The sequence below is a fragment of the Aquarana catesbeiana genome, linkage group LG03, assembly GCF_042186555.1.
Source record: "Aquarana catesbeiana isolate 2022-GZ linkage group LG03, ASM4218655v1, whole genome shotgun sequence".
NCBI classification, from domain to species: Eukaryota; Metazoa; Chordata; class Amphibia; order Anura; family Ranidae; genus Aquarana; species Aquarana catesbeiana.
In genome coordinates, this window is record NC_133326.1 from 235268832 (window position 1) to 235286564 (window position 17733).

Genomic DNA, 17733 nt, shown 5'->3' on the forward strand with positions numbered 1-17733 from the left:
CCAGATCTCAACCCCATAGAAAACCTTTGGAGGGAGTTGAAAGTCTGTGTTGCCCAGTGACAGCCCCAAAGCATCACTTCTCTAGAGGAGATCTGCATGGAGGAATGGGCCAACATACCAGCAACAGTGTGTGAAGACTTACAGAAAACATTTGACATCTGTCATTGCCAACAAAGGATATATAACAAAGTATTGAGAAGAACTTTTGATATTGACCAAATACTTATTTTCCACCTTAATTTGCAAATACTTTCTTTCAAAAATCAGACAATGTGGTTGTCTGGATTTGTTTCCACATTTTGTCTCTCATAGTTGAGGTATACCTATGATGACAATTACAGGCCTCTCTCATCTTTTTAAGTGGGTGAATTTGCACAATTGGTGGTTGACTAAATACTTTTTTGCCCCACTGTATGCAATTACCCCATGGTCACTGTTCCCCGAGTTATCCCTTACGTCTGTGTCTGCAAGCAGATTTGTGTTGTTTGTAATTAGTAGATCTAGCAAAGCATCATTTCTAGTTGGGGCTTCCATCAATTGACACATGAAACTGTCTTGCAAGAAATTCCAGAAATGCCTTGCTGCCATTTCTAACTGTGAGAGGAGATCAGTCTCCTCCTCATACTTCAGGTTAGTGGGCCTATAGCATACACACACTATTAATTCTCAGTTTTTTTTTCCTTTTGAAGCTCCAGCCACAAGGATTCTACCTCCTCCCTTGTCCCCTTAGTAAGGTCATCCCTCATATTCACTTGCAAATCACTTTTGAAATACAGGCACACTCCTCCCCCTCTTCTACCTTCCTTGTACCTCCGATACAAGGAGTACCCCTGGACAGTCACTAGCCAGTCATGCGAGTTGTCGAAACAGGTTCCTGACACTCCCACCTAGTAAAAATCCTCATTTATCAACAGTTACAGATCTTCCGTTTTATTAGTGAAACGTCTAGCATTGTGAACATTTCTTTTCATTTTGTACCAGCGCATATTTTTTTTTCTCCTTGTTTGCTATGAGGCTGCAATGGGTTTTTGCCAGCCTACGTGCATTGGCCATAGGTATTCTAGTTACACTACCAATACTGACCACAGTAGCATCCTCTGACCCTTGTTCACTTCTAGCTCTAACTTTTTTCTGATCCCTCTCCTCCATTACCTAGTTTAAAAGTTCCTCCAACCTTTTGGCCATTTTCTCCCCCAACAGAGTTGCACCCCATCCCTAGAGCAAATAACCAACCGAAAAGTCTCTTCAGTTCTCCTTGACCCCAAAACCCTGCTTCTTGCACCAGTTCTTCAGCCACTTGTTAAGTTCCCTAAACTCCTGCTGCCTCTCTGGAGTAGCTAGAGGCACAGGCAGTATTTCTGAGAATACTGCTTTGGAGGTCCTTTTTTTAAGTCCCTAAAAACATTTTTTAGGATGCTTGATCTTCTAATACGTACCATAACAGCTTGGGTACTTCCCTGCCATGCTCAACAATCTGTCCCATCTGCTTCATGATATGTCAAACCCAAGCACCCACTAAACAACATATTGTTCGGCGATCGTGGTCTTTGTGACAGATTGCCTTAAGTCCAGATGGGCATGCTGTGCCTTGTAGTTCCAAATCACAGTAGCTTTAGTGAGTAACTCACACAGACAAATACAAGAGGAACAATGTCTCACCAGAATCCACAGCAGCATCCACAGCACTGGCAGCCAAGTCCACACACACAGCAGATCAGGGTCAGTCTCTCACCAGATCACTGAAGTGGCAACCATGGCCCCCAGCAATTAAGTGCTCACATATAGACTCCAGGTGGGCAGTCCAGGTCAGCTTGCCCAAGCAATCTGGTGTTATGAGGATGTGTAGCCTAAATGCGGTAGCCTTCTGTGCTATATACTCACTATGTAGTTAATAAAGGATTCATGTCTGTGAATGATACCTGATTTCTGGCTTAATTTTTCTGCACGGATTGCCCAAGCACTCTCCGGCAGCAGCAGAGATTAGCTAAAACCCCAAAATATTATCAATATTTTCCGAAAGCAAAGACCCTGGAGAATAAAATGGTGGTAGTTTAAATTTTTTATTTTCCAAGATATGAATGCAATTGCACTGCTCCCACTCAATTAGCTTCTATCTGGCCACAGAAACTATGGAAACTAACAGTAAAACCCAGAAATGATATAATGCACATCACTTCCGTGTTCGGTCAGCATAGGGGAAATTAGAGAATGCATGTACACTGGTCTCCCTCCCCCTTTACCCAGCTCTATGGAGGTATTGAGCTGACAGGTGGGACAATGCAGATGGGGGCACACTACTGGGGGTCTGTTAAATGAAAACTCTATCTGTCCAAAAAAAAAAAAAAGAAAAAAAGAAAAATGAATTGTGATCTTTGATTTGAAGTAGACTTCCATTGTCTTTGGACATCAGGGAAAAAAAATTGCCTATTGTTCCCCAAATTAATAACACTGGTGGAGGCAGCAGTGCACAGTATGGATATGTACATATCTGGTTAAAAAGAAAAAAAAAAAAAGTGGAACTACACTGCATCTGAGCACCAAAAACACTTACCTATCAATTCACGCTTTCTTGCTTTAGTTTGCTGAGAGCTCACTTTGAAAAACATTCCCTAGCATTTTTGGCCATGGTCTTCTTGAGTAAGTGCAGATGATTCATGTAGCATTTACTTCCTGGAATCCATCAGCTCTTAGCTCAGGCATGCTTAGCTGAGAAAACCTCTCCTCACCCTCCAGAAGTCTCCTGGAATGTATGAAATAATTTGCTTAAGCCTGGAACCCAAAAAATAACTGAAGAAATGCAAAAAAAAGAAAAAAATAGTTAAAACAAGTAAATATAATATACTATACTATCTGTTTATTAATGCTAGCAGCATGAGGATTAAAAATAGTCAATACAGATTGAGAGAGTGAAGTTCCGCTTTAACCACTTGAAGTCCACGCTATAGCCGAAAGACGGATACAGCACGGACCTCAAATGCCAGGGGGGCGTCCATGTACGTCCTCCCCCAGGGGGCGCCCTCTGTGATCGCCAAGTTCTCCGGACTGGGCTAATCACAGAACAGGGTAAAGGGCCAATCATAGTGGGCCCTTTACTACATGATCATCTGTCAGCCAATGACAGCTGATCACGGAAATTTACAGAAGCCGGTTACCTTTTTTTTTTCCCGTCATGCTGTCAGCGTGAAGAAAAGAATAAAGCCAGTAACTGGCTTCTTTTAGAGAGACATCGGCCCCCTAAGTGCCAACCAGTGCTGCTAATCAGTGTCCTCCAGTGCTGCAAATCCAGGTCCACCAGTGCCCATCAGTACTGCTAATCAGTGCCCAACAGTGCCACCTATCAGTGCCCATCAGTGTTGCCAGTGTCCATCAGTGCCACCTCATCAGTGCTTCCTGATTAGTGCCCACCAGTGCCACCTCATCAGTGTCCATCATTGCAACCTCATCAGTGCCCATCAGTGAAGGAGAAAAATTACCTGTTTGCAAATTTTATAAAAAAATATGAAGAACTTTTTGTTAGTTTTTTTTCAAAGTTTTCGATCTTTTTTTGTTTGTTTAGCAAAAAAATAAAAAACCCAGTGGTGATTAACCATTCCATACCGGGCCTATTCTGGCACTCCTCTCCTACATGTAAAAATCAACATTTTTTGCTAGAAAATTACTCAGAACCCTTAACATTATATATGTTTTTTTTTAGCAGACACCCCAGGGAATAAAATGGCGGTCGTTGCAACTTTTTATCTCACACGGTAATTACGCAACAATTTTTCAAATGAGTTTAAAAAAAAAAAAAAAAGTTTCATTAATTAAAAAATAACAAAACAGTAAAGTTAGCCCAATTTTTTTGTATAATGTCAAAGATGAAGTTACGCCGAGTAAATAGATACCTAACATGTCTCATTTTAAAATTGCGCACACTCATGGAATAGCGCCAAACTTCGGTACTTAAAAATCTCCATAGGCGACGCTTTAAATTTTTTTACAGGTTACCAGTTTAGAGTTACAGAGGAGGTCTAGTGCTAGAATTATTGCTCTCACTCTAACGCAAGTGACAATACCTCACATGTGTTGTTTGAATGGCGTTTACATATGTGGGCTGGACTTCCGTGTGTGTTCGATTCTGTGCGCGAGCTACCGGGGACAGGGGCGCTTTAAATTTTTTGTTCTTTTTATTGTTTATTTTACTTTTTTTTTTTTACACTTTCTCTTAATTTTTTTTGATCACTTTTATTCCTATTACAAGGAATGTAAACATCCCTTGTAATAGGAATGGTGTGTGACAGGTCCTCTTTATTTAGAGATGCGGGGTCAATAAGACCCCAAATCTCTCCTCCAGGCTGGAAAGCATGAGATCAAAAAATTACGATCCCATGCTTTCCAGCCGTGATCGCAGCTTTGTTTTCAAGTGCGGCCCAGACGGTCATAGAGATGACTGGTGACCATCTGGTCATCGACATCTCTATGATCGTTATCCGGCGGCGGCCGAATCTTTCTCCGTGTCCTCAATGGCACGGGAGAGCCTGGAGAAGCACCGGAGTACCCTCATGTCGCCTGTAAGAACGATCTAGTGGCTAAACTGCCACTATGATCGTTCTTACGGTGCACAGAATCGCCGGCTGAAAAAGATGATATCTGAATGATGCCTGTATAGCTGCAGGCATCATTCAGATATTCCCACTGAAAGTCAAGGACGTCATATGACGGCCTTGGGCTGCAAGTGGTTAAATACCACCAAAAGAAAGGTTTATTTGTGTGAAAAAAATTTTAAAAATGTAATTTGGGTACAGTGTTGCATGACTGTTAAATTGTCATTCAAAGTGTGAGAGCGCTGAAAGCTGGAAATTGGCCTGGGCAGGAAGAGGGTATAAGTGCCCAGTAAGCAAGTGGTTAATGGTCAAACATTTGAGAGCCTCTGTCAAAGCCCCAAGGTGAGCATCAGTGGAATGTCTTTCCACCAAAGAACTGCAGTTTGCTTCTGTTTATCCCTGGTTCACACCAATGTGACGTGATAGCGCAAAGTCGCCTCCCATTTGTAGCAATGGAATCATTCAAATTGCTGTGACTCCATTTGCAGCACCTTTAAAAAAAGGTTCCTGCACCATTTCTACGATTTCAGTGCGACTTGCATTGACATCTGTTAAATGAAGTTGCACAGATGTCAGCAAGCCGCACGTGAAATCGCACTGATAGTTGGCTTAGAAGTCACACTGAAGTAGCTTGACTTCAAAGCTGCACTGGTGTGAACCAGGGCTTAAAAACCATTTTCATAGCTGACAGGAGGAGCTACAATGCCAAATTTTTCCAGGAGGAGCAAACTAAAATAACAGCTTCCACTCCTAGCAGAGGTCAGGATAAGATGGTAAGATGAAACATTCCGATTATAAATTGGAAAGAGTTTTTCTTTTTTCATACAATAAATGCAAATATCCTAATCAGGATGTGTGGGTATTTTAAAAAAAAAATGCTCTTGTGTATGGTTTGTAAATATATGCATAGAGGCAACAATATTTCTGGCTTACTAGAGCAGCACAGTCAGTCCCTGGAATTCATAAAAGAGTATCATAGAATTCATCAAAAAGCTTCCTGATGACGCGTTAATCACAAAATGCATTGAGGCTGCGTACTCTCTTCTGCTGACGTCATTTCCGTTTTTTACCGGGGTGGACTTCCGAATATGGCCATAAAGCCAGAGAAGTGTAAAAAATCCTTTACCGAATCACCCTAGGTATATTCTACTGTCTTTCTGTAATGCACTCTCAGCTGTAGGTCCTTGTACTCTGTAGGAGCCAATGGTGCATGCGCAGTAATGAACAGAATGTTGGCTTCACTGCTGTTACTATGGCTACCAGACATTGAATAGCTGCTGTCTGCTATCAAGGTCTTTTTTGTAAGAAGTATATTTAATGTGGCGGGTCAAGGGGGCAGATTTAATTTTTTTTACAACAAAACCACACTTACCCATTAAGCTGTTAATGCGAACCACATTTCATGATAAACAGAAGACCACTAGAGAAAGTATTTTAAAATATGTAACAATAGGCAAATAAAAACGGGAGTCTCCCAAAAACATTCAGGTAAATGCTACAATAATGCAAAATATGTATTTGCTGAAAATCTAATTTCCTTATTAGGAAGTTCTATAAATCACAAAATATATTATAAAATTTCATATATTAAGAGTTTGTGAAGAAATGTATAATCAATAATAATTCTACAGACAATATTAATCTTAATTAAGACTGCTTAAACAGACTAGAAAGTATTTGCAAACTGTCATCATGTTTTTAAATAAACATCTAAAATCTAGACATCATACATATATAAAACATTAGAAGGGGTATATGTGTATCCAGCTATACCATATTTTATTTACAAGTATTTCTGGATGTGATCTATTTTGATAGATTTGAGCCATTTTGATTTTAAACATATTCAGATCAACATCACAGCATTTTGCATTTCAGTCACATGTATTCAGACATAAATTTCCTGTTTGCTAATAAAAATTCTACATTGATGTACCCTGACTTGGCATTAATCTAATAGTAGGTTATTCAAGATAATGTCACTTGTGAAGTCGTTCATGTAGTGTGAAAAGTGGTGATGCTAAGTGACAGTTCAGCTGGTAGTGCTCAACCCCATAGCTATCGTCTTTGACTTGTCATTAATGCTTCAGGAGACTACACTACCTATGGTTGCCACAGAGGAAGAGCACTGGTCTCTGAAGAATAAACTTCACAGTGAGCATAAGGGACTTATAATGTGCCTTCAAGCTTTGAGAAGGATGTGCATCATGAGATATATATATATATATATATATATACACACACACATACATACACACACATACACATATATTATATACATATATACACACACACACACAGAACATGCCTTGCCAATACATTTTGTCTGTGGCAAGAGAATACTTCATTTATTAAAAGAAACTCCTTATAGGATATAATAGAAGGTCTAATCGCAATTCTCAGGATAATCCGTGGTAGCAATTTATATAATTTAAGGCTTTTTTCACATTAATTTGATGTACTGCTGTGGGTCAATGCATGCTTCCCATTCTTATCCTATGCCCGGCATACTGAGAGGCACCTTGCCAAGATGTCCATCAAATCAAATAAGAATCACACTACAAATGATGCACTTACTACTTTTTCTTTTTAGAGCAGCATACTACCAGTGGTGTAAACATCATTATTATACGCTTCTTTACATAACAAAGTAAATCTCATTATGTTTGATAAGCCCTTAAACAGCACCCTGCATTATGTTCACATTAACAAAAACACTATCTGTAATTAATAACCCATTTAAACGTAACACAATTCAATTGAACATTATTTTAAGATTTGTATGTACAAAATATGTATTTGGCTCAAAACATTTGGGGGTTGATTTACTAAAACTGGAGACTGAAAAATCTGGTGCAGCTGTGCATGGTAGCCAATCGGCTTCTAACTTCAACTTGTTCAATAAAGCATTGACAAAAAAACACTGAAAGCAAATTGTTTTTTCATACACAGCAACACCAGATTTTGCACTCTACAGTTTTAGTAAATCAAGCCCTAAGTGTCTGCTATATGGTTAAGATTCAGTGTTTTCTATACACTGATGTGTATAGTCTGTCCCAGGGCTAAGCCTGAGCCATGAAAACAGAGTCAGGGTTAATAAAGCTTAGGGCTGGGCGACTCATCCAGGCAGCTCCCTGGTGCCTCTCCCTGGTTCTAGAATGTTGGAGAATATTCTAGAATTTATTGGGCGGAAGCTAGGGAGGTTTGTCTTGCATATTTCGGGGACCCTTAGCTAATCCCCTAGAAGTGGGCCTGGCAGAGAACTAAGGAGCCTGTGAATAGACATAAGCCATGCCAGCAGGGGAGTCAGTTGGAAGATGGAGAAGCAGTGCTGAGGGAGTCTGTCGGTGTCCCTCGAGAGACCCTGCCGGGGGAGGGGTTCTACCTCAGTCAGACCTCAGGTGGCTGGCCTGGAGGGATCCTACCACAGGAGGTAGTTGGAGGAAAGCTTTCTGGAGAGACAGCAGGAGCAAAGAGAGGCAGAGTGTCTCTTGACATTTGGAACTCTTACGGAGGTAGTGCTACAAATGTCTAAAATATATTTATACTAATTTTAAGAAGGAATATATGTTTGCTAGGTTATTCGGTAGATACACAGCAAATTTACTGCTGTCCTGCTGAAATCCACTACTCTGCTGCCACATGCCACTATGTTCTTTGTTTATGTCAACAGGAGCCAGCTTTCCCTTCTGACTTCTTGCAGCTGGCTCCCAGATGATCCACCCTAATGCATGCACTGTGTGGTAAAGATTCTCCCAAAGCCTCTGGGGACAGGTGAGATGAATATCCCAGGAGGCTGTGGGCTCCTGGATTGCTTTGCCCCATTCTACGGCAATCTGTACCTGGGAGAGTGGGAACATATGATCAATACCTCTGACGACCTGGCTGGTTTTGTTTAATCGACAATGCTTTCCTGGTTTGGAGCGACCCTGATGAGTTGCTACATACTTTTGTGCACTGTCTGTAAACTAATACTTTTAATCTGAGTTTCACCCTGTCCTGTGATCCAGCTAAAATTGAGTTTCTAGATGTGTATATTCACATTGATCAATACTTTTTTTGTCTAGTAGTCTTTACCATAAACCAACAGCTGGTAATGGCATTTTTCTTCCATCTCTGATGGCCGTTTTCTTTAATATATTTGTATACATCTTTTGTCCATGGTTCTCCACAGCCCAACCAAGCCCTTTCTTTTTTCCCCTTCCCCTTTTGTTAGTTGGTCCTGCTGTGCCAGTTGGCGCACCCAGGCCGCACGGACCGCCCCCCTGGAGGGACGGTTACAACGGCTTCTTTCGGGCTTTGGTGCATGGTTTGTTTCCATGTGCCATTGTCCTTCATGTGTCAGTGGGCGGGCGACGCAGCGTGCCGTCACGTGATCGGATTCGTCTGCCCGCGATGACGTAATTTGCGTCAGTTCATGACGTGACGCGACTTGCGGGCGGAGCAGCACCACAATCGGATACACCTGTGTTGGCGGCGCGATGCGCCGTCGGCTCAGGGGGGCCAACCGCGTGGCAGCATTCGGGAGGCCTCTTTTTGATTCCATCACTTACCACACCTCCCTCTCATATTGGCCACCATTTAAAAACAGGCAACCTCACATGCTCCTGGTAGCTCCTTGGAGACATGAGGAACTGCCACATTTATGACATCAATACAGCTTAATTCTCTGGTCCCTTGGTACAATACAAACTTATAATATTTTTGATTGTAGGTCTGACTACTGTTTATTCAGCCATTCTGTGGATACTTGTGAGCACTATTTGCACTCAAACCTCATATGCGGCATAGCCTTGTTTGACCACCAGTGGCCTTCTACAGTGGGATCTGTCTTTGTGCTATGGAGCAAGTTCCACGGTGATAGATTCATCTTACAAACCTCTAAATGATAGGTATGGTTATCATGATCACCTCTTTGGACGACACTACTGAGCTTCCATTGTTTTGGAGTATCAAATTTTTGTTCTATAGTATGACTTTTTATAGTATAATCGATTCATCATTGGTCTTTCTTTTCTTACTGATTTTGCATATACCTAGATTTTTGTTGGATCTTCCTTTGACACTGTTCAGGCCCACTTTTGGGAGGCAGGTTCAGGCAAACACGGGGGATCCCCTACGGAGCCGCGGCTCAGTTTTCCCTTCTGCTTTGGATACATGGCATTTTACTGGCGTTCTAGTCTCCTTCTATCTGTTGAGCTAGGAATCTATTTTGATTGACACATAAGACATATCAGGTCAGTATGGATACCTGCATGCACATTTTGTTCTTCCGCCATAACTTATGTTATACGTCATGTTAAATTATGAATTTTGACATGCATTTGTAATTTTTTATCTATTAATATTATAGAATGTATGTATTGATCTGGAAATTGTCAGCCCACTTACCCTGAAGTAGACCTCTACCTCATTCGTTGAAACGCGTTGGATTTCTTCTGTCTTTCTGACAGTTGATCTGGGCTTTCCTTCTCCTTTTTGTATTATGTGTATTGTTTGTTTTTCATGTGTATTCTTATCACTATCATGTGCGTCAACTGTATACATTTTGTTGACATGTTGTAATAAATTTGTATTTTGTCCATTAAAGTCCCACTTTGAGGAACTTAGTCTTTACATGTAAGTGAAGCCACATTCCACTCTACATAGGCCACTGCTGTTGTGATGTCTGAGAGCACTTGTACTTGCTGTCCCCTGACTGCCTGTTGAAAAAAGACAGGAGCCCCAGAAAGATGGCCTTTAGTTCTCGCCAATTTGGAAACTTTCGAGCTTCTACTTTGGTCCAGGAACCCTGCGCAGTCTGGCCCAAGCCCCAACCCCAAGCACTTGCATCCATTGTTAGACATTTGTCCAGGGGAAAGACCTTTTGTTAGTTTGGACGCATCCCGCCACCACCAGAGAGCCCTTCTCACGTTTGGGGTGATCCTTTGTTTTTCTAGGAGCTCCTGGTGTGACCACTTTTGGGGAATGATAGTCCAAATGGCAGAGCTCTGAACTGGAGATGCCATATTGAACTCCCCAGGTTCAGTGCCAGTCGAAGAAACCTTTAGGAAGCTTGGGCTATCACGACGTGCAGATAAGCGTCCCTTAGGTACAGAGGCGCCATAAAAGCATTCTGGGGACAACAACTTCATTATTGAATAAATTGTGTCTATCCAAAAATGCTTGTAACAGATTGATTTCTTCAAAACCTGTAGATTCAGTATCAGTCAATATTTTCCCGAGGGCTTCTTCACTAGAAAGATGTGTGAGTAGAAACCCCGACCTTTCTGATGTTCGGGAACTTGGATAATGACTTCCTGTTGTATCAGATCCTGAAGTAGGTTCATCATTGCGGAAGCTTTGTCCTTGTCCTTTGGAAGATTGGTGACGTAATATCTGCTCACAGGGATATCTAAAAACTCCAAGCGGTAACCTCGGGTGATGATGTTGATTACTTAGGGGCTTGTGGTTGTTTTTTCCCATTGTGGGTGAAAAGAAGATAACCTTCCCCCCCCACTGGGATGAGATTGTCACTTATTTTTGGGGGGCTGATCGGGAGGTCTGAAGAGAACCCCACTTCTTCCTTTGCCCCTCTGGGAGGACCAAAAGCTTTTCTGGTCCTGGTCTCTACTTTTGTGGGGTTGCTGAACAGCAAGAACATTTTTCTTGGGGGGTTTCTTTTTAGAAGGAAACGCTTTCATTTTGTCAGCTGTTCTATCCAGAACTGTCTCAAGGTCTGGGCCAAAGAGCAAGTCACCGGAAAAAGGTAAGCCACGTCATTTTATCTTGGATGCCGTATCTTCAGTCCAAGTTTTTAGCCAGATACCACGTCTAGCTGAATTCTCTAGAGCTGAAAATGTCGCCGACATTTTTACCAATTCTGCTGATGGGTCAGCCATGTATTTTACTGCTTTTAGCATCAGTGGAAAAGATTCCAGTAATTATTTCCTTGATGTACCAGCCTTCACATGCCCTTTAAGTTTTTCTATTCAGCATTCCAGATTTCTGGCCACTACTGTAGAAGCAAATTGCAGGCTTAAAGCTGGCTGAGGTGGAATCCCAAGCTTTTTTCAGAAGGGAATCCGCCCCCTTATCCATTGCGTCTTTTAATATCTCCATATCTTCAAACTCCAAGACCGTGCAACGGGATACTTGTGAGAACGAGCATCCACTCTGGGTCTCTTGTTTCAGACCTCTGTCTCCTTTTCTTCAAAAGGTGAAACTTCTTTTGAGAGTTTTCGAAAAGAACAAGCCACTCTCTGGGTCCTTCCACTCTTTTTTGACTGTGTCAGAGGACCCTGTGGACAGGAAACACCCTGTGCTTGAGTTCATCGAAGCCCTAGTACATCTTGTCATGTACCGACAATTGCACCTTTTTCCTCCTAGATCTCTAAAGTCGTGTAGATCGCTCTCAAGGCATCATCTACCTCCTCTAGTGAGAGCTTGTATCTGGAAGTTTGGCTATCAACTTCCTCTCCCTCCTCATCCGAATCCTTGAGAGAAGTACTTGTCCCCTCTTCCATGAGTCAATAGTCTGTACTGCTTTAGAGGTGGATGCTCGAGGGCTGGACAGTGTGTTTTGGGGTTCAGCCTGGCTTTCTGGGTTTTTTACCAGAGATCTGACTAAGCTCAAGGTGTCCGTGGCTCTCTTAGAGGAAAGCATACCCTTGCATTGTTGGGAAGTTTCCTCTTCAACCAGATCTGCTATGCAAGTTCTGCACATTGGCTTTTGCCACGAATCCCCGAGAAGATTTTTGCATGACGGGCATTTCCTCTGAACTGGGGGGAAGGCTTAGATTTTGTTGAAGTCTAAAAGGAACATAAGAGATTCACCCTAGCGTCCCTAACTATTGCACAAATACACATAGCTATATCCAAGTGAAGCAGACCACCACTGGGAAAACACTCCCAAACAGTGCCAAAATGTAGCAAGCAATACCCATCGTCCAGACTGCAGGGTACGAGCGAAGTAACCTCGGGCCCTGCAACCGCAGGCTCCCCCGCACTGAGGAATAACAACAACAGTAAAGTCCATAATGTGAAGATTGAGGCACCACTGTACTCCTCTTACCTGGGCCTGGCCGGGGCTGAAAGCGGAGGTCCGCCAAAAAAATAAATAAATTAAAGACCAGCAGCTACACATACTGCAGCTACTGGTTTTTAATAAGACACTTACCTGTCCTGGAGTCCAGCGACGTCGGCACCACAGCTGATGTTTCCATCAGCTGTCGGGTGCTGCCACCGCCATTGCGGGTAAGGGTACCCAGCAGTGTAGCCTTTCGGCTTCACGCTGGGAAGCCTACTGCACATGCGCGAGGCCCGCTCCTCTCTCCTACTGGCCCGGCGACAGGGGAAGGAGGAGGGGGGAGCCCCAGCCGTGACGTCGTCAATAGCCACGGCTGAGGCTCCCGGAAGTGGGAAAGGATACCTGTCGAAGACAGGTATCCTGTCCCCCCTCCCCCCCAAAAGGTGCCAATTGTGACACCAGGGGGGGAGGAATCAGATGAGCGGAAGTTTCACTTTTGGGTGGAAATCCGCTTTAAGGTGCCTGCTTCTGCCAAAACTGTCAGTCTCTCCTCCATTTTGCAGAGAGCGCAGCAGAGTATAGAGAAAAATTCCCTTTGGCTTTAAACTTCCTGGTCCTGGCGTCATCACAGAGGGCCGAAACCAGAAACACCGGCCTGTGGACCCGCCCCCTGGCCTCTGCGTTTCAGGCGACTGGAACCATTATCGGTAGTATGGCAATTAGAGGTTTCAAACAGGTGTGAGGAGGCGACACTGTACCCGGTGATCTTTGATTTATCCAATGTTGTTCAAGTAGATCTCCACCTCTTTAAGGTTTAAGGTTAAGGCTACCCCTAGTGTAGAAGAAAGTGAATGTTTGCTTTAACTGCACTAATCTCATTTCAAAAGAGAGTTTGTCATAGGCTGCAAACAATCACCAACTGCATCTAGGGGTCTGAGGGGACTTTTGGAGAGTCTACTGAAATCAAGGTCTATAAATGCCAGCTTCTACTTTGCTACCCTTCTTGTGGATAGGTACAATATTTGCTGTCTGCCAAACATATGAACTTTTCCAGTTAATTGTTTAAATGATTTGCTACATCCAGGTCTCCCTCAACATAAGTGTCATACCCAGTTTTCATTTTAATAATTCCATTGTTTTTTTCCCTTCCATCTCTGAGGTACATAAAAAAAAAAGTTTTGCCTCCTTTCTTTAAAGATTTAGCCATTTCCTCCTCTTTCTGTGCTTTAGTAATGTATCTTGCCTCCTCTTTTCTATTTACATTCACTTCTCTATTAGCTACAGTTTCTGTTTCTTTGACTCTCCTGCCGTATATGCTTTGAAAATATGCTTGATTTTATTCTCTTTGTTTCCTGTTTACCTTTTTATTGAACCATATTGTTGTTTTCTTCCATTTACCTTAGCTAACCTGACATATAACCTAGCTGCCCCCAGGATAGTAGACTTTATCAGTGCCCACTGATTGCTTACTCCTGTTTTACTGCCAACATTTTAGTTCATTTTTTTTTTAGAAGTTAACCCATTTTAGCAAAATGTGTCTTTTTCAAATCCAAAGCTTTAGTTTTTTCATGTGATTTTGCATTTCTATTTTTAATATCAAACCAAGGACATTAGTGATCACTAGAACCCAAACCTTCTCACACCATAGCATCAGACAATCAATCCTCATTTGTCAGTACTGGGTCTTAAAAACTGTTTCAGAGTAACCCTGTTCAATGCCCCCATGACATCCTTGCTCCTGCTTGTTATTGAAGTTTGAGAATTCCAGTTAACGTCAGGCATGTTGAAGTCAACCATAACTAAAACCTCACCCTTCAATGACATTTGAGTTATCTTGTCAATCAACATGTTATCACAATCTTTAGTCTGCCCTGGGGGTCACAATTCTAAGGGAAGATCCCTCTCTGGTTGGAAGGCACGCCCAGAGGCTTGAAGATATTTCAATTGTTTTTGAATTAGCATTAGCTTCATGCAATTCTTTTTCTTTTTTGACAACTCCATCTCTCCTCTTTCCTACTCCCATCTTTTCTCTATATTGTATACCCTGGTATAGTTATTTACCAGTCATTTGAATCATTGAACCAGGTCTCTGTAATTGCAACAAAGTCCAAGATACCTCTATACATAAGAGCTGTCAGCTCACAAAGCTTGTTGCTTAATCTACAAGCATTACTGCACATGACATGACAAACCTTGCTACCTACTGCTGTATTTTTAGCACCAGAAACATTAGTTCACACCAAATGTCCTGGGTGCATTTGTGAGCACATTCCCAATGCATGGCAACCAAAATGTAATGGTTCCCTATGAATGCAGTTAACACCAGAGCATTGCACTGCAATTGCCCAGTGCTGAAAAAAAAAAAAAAAAAAAAAGAGTATGGCATGCACTACTTTTTTTTCAGTGCAGCACGTTCAAATGAATGCAAATGAGCACAAACGCAACACACTTCAAAGCAAATCAACACAAAAACAAAAAACAAACGCAATGCATGTAAAATGCATGGCAACGTATTACTATACATTACAAAAAGTGCTGCATGTGCATGCGGTACTGGATGCGGTATTATGTGAATGAGCCCAAACTAAATTAAAGTAAAATTAAAAGGGGGGCGCATGCGCAGCGCCGAGCGTGATGGACGCCTGATAGAGTAGCTCCGTCCAGCCCGGGAAGATAACGGCTTTTGCAGGGCTATTATCAGCACTTAACTCGGCGATTCTATCACCCCTCGAGCCCCTTAGACGTGGTGCATGCCTGGGAGAAAGAAGAAACCCAGAGGTTCATCTCAGCACACCCTAACCCACTATCTCCTCCGCACTCGTGAGCTCGGCAGCATGTCTCAAAATGGCGCTGCAGGGAGAAGCAAGCCTCTGTTTCCGGCCTCATCACCAGGATTTCTCCACGACCAAACATCCTCCTTGGATCCTAGCCGTGAGTACACAGCCTCCCTTACCAAGACAGACCTAGAGAGCAGCCTGGAGGCCATGTACACTAGGCTGGCTACTAAGTTCCAGACTGAGCTGCACAAAACCTCTCACACACTCTCCCAGGAGATTGCAGCCTTAGGCTCCAGGACTGAAAGACTGGAAACTAAACATGACGAGTTGGCGCTTGCTTACAGTGACCTCTCTAGAGAACATGAATCTCTAGCCACGGCCTTTTCTTTGATGCAGTCCCAAATAGAAGACCTCGATAACCGCAATATACCCAACAATTTGCGCATAAGAGGTATCCCAGAATCCGTTACGGATCTCATTCCCACTATGATTCGCCTGTTCAAATCTCTGCTCCCAGACATGGATGCTGGTTCTTTCACCTGTGACCGCATTCATAGACCTCTCAGACCTAAACCTCCAGATGATAAACCCCCCAGGGACGTTGTTCTTTGCATAAAGGACTTTTTAATCAAAGAGGAGATTCTCAGAGCTGCTCGCAATCAGCAACGCATCACCCTGGACGACCGTACCATTCAAATATATCCTGATATTTCCCCCGCCACCCTGGACAGGAGACGTGGCATGAAAGAGGTTACTTCTGCCCTTCAAGCTGCTCGCATTCGCTATAGATGGGGCTTCCCTTTTAAGCTTGTAATCCCCCATAATGGTACCACATATTCTGCCACGTCACTCCTGGAAGGTCAAGAGGTGTTGGTTAAATTGGGACTTCTGGATCCTGATGTCATTCGTCGGCCCCCTTCTACCCCAAGACCTTCACCCATCTGGCAGACGCCTCCAACCAGGAGAGACAGACGCAGAATCAGATACGACGTCGGAGGTAGATTGGAGGACCCCTTTCGTTGATCTTCCCAGCATAGATGACACCTACATGACAACCCAGCAACATGCACCCCGTTCCAGTTTGCAATGACCCGGACATCGGTCCCTTGGAGCCGCGACATGTTTACCCCACCCAGCCGCAGCCTTGCAGATTCTGACTTCTTTTTTATTTTTGGTTGTGTCATTACTGCAGGCACGTTCTCTTTTTGTTTTTTTTTATATTCCTTCCTACTAGATCAGCATAGTACAGAACATATTCCCGGCTGGGTTCGAGACCTTGTAGTCTCGTGAGTTGTGATTTCTCTTATCAGGTCTATTACCGTTACCTGATCCAGGTACTAGTTATGATGACACTTGCATTATCATCAGACTTATGTTTTCTTTTCATTTTTTTTTCTCCATGTTTTTTTCTCCTTTTTTTTTTTAGGTTTTGGTCAGCCATCATACTACTTTTGCATCAAATCTCTATTGAAAAAATATTGTACGGGTTACATGCTTCAGTTAGCCTTTATGGCTTACATTTTTGATATGTTTCACTCTACTGCCAGCCAGTGCTCGAGTATGTCGGCCCTCTTTTTGGTCCTTGAAATGCAAAGTGCTTGTCTTAGATCCCTCTTGGACGCTATTTATCCCCAGACTATAGTTTACTATAACCACCACCATGGTAATTAGGTGTATATCACACAATGTCAAGGGATTTAATTCCCCACTTAAAAGGAGGAAGGCTTTTGCCTTCTATAAACAACTTGGAGCTCAAATCCTCCTCTTGCAGGAGACACATTTTGCACACTCCTCACACCCCAAATTTCTCCACAGAAGCTTTCCTCAGACTTTTTGCTCTTTGCACCAGGCAAAAAGCAGAGGTGCCACCATACTCTTGCACAGTTCCTTCCCAATGGAAGTCAAACAGGTTTTTAACCACTTGAGCCCCGGACCATTATGCTGCCTAAGGACCAGAGGTCTTTTTCCAATTTGGCACTGCGTCGCTTTAACTGCTAATTGCGCGGTCATGCAATGCTGTACCCAAACGAAATTTGCGTCCTTTTCTTCCCACAAATAGAGCTTTCTTTTGATGGTATTTGATCACCTCTGCAGTTTTTATTTTTTGCGCTATAAACGGAAAAAGACCGAAAATTTTGAAAAAAAATGATATTTTCTACTTTTTGTTATAAAAAAAAATCCAATAAACTAAATTTTAGTCATACATTTAGGCCAAAATGTATTCGGCCACATGTCTTTGGTAAAAAAAATGTCAATAAGCGTATATTTATTGGTTTGCGCAAAAGTTATAGCGTCTACAAACTAGGGTACATTTTCTGGAATTTACACAGCTTTTAGTTTATGACTGCCTATGTCATTTTTTGTG

At 42.6% G+C, this 17733-nt stretch overlaps 1 protein-coding gene across 3 annotated transcripts in view; it reads right to left on the reverse strand.

The window, feature by feature from the left end:
• The window catches only part of FOXP2 (forkhead box P2), a 437363-nt gene that overhangs the window by 346574 nt on the left and 73056 nt on the right, over nt 1-17733 (reverse strand). The window contains exon 3 of one of the 3 annotated variants that reach the window (XM_073619857.1): nt 2552-2740. The exons of the other annotated variants lie outside the window; for them this stretch is intronic. The gene's annotated coding sequence lies outside the window, so the exon portion shown is untranslated. The remainder of the gene's footprint in view (nt 1-2551; nt 2741-17733) is intronic. 3 annotated transcript variants of the gene reach the window in all.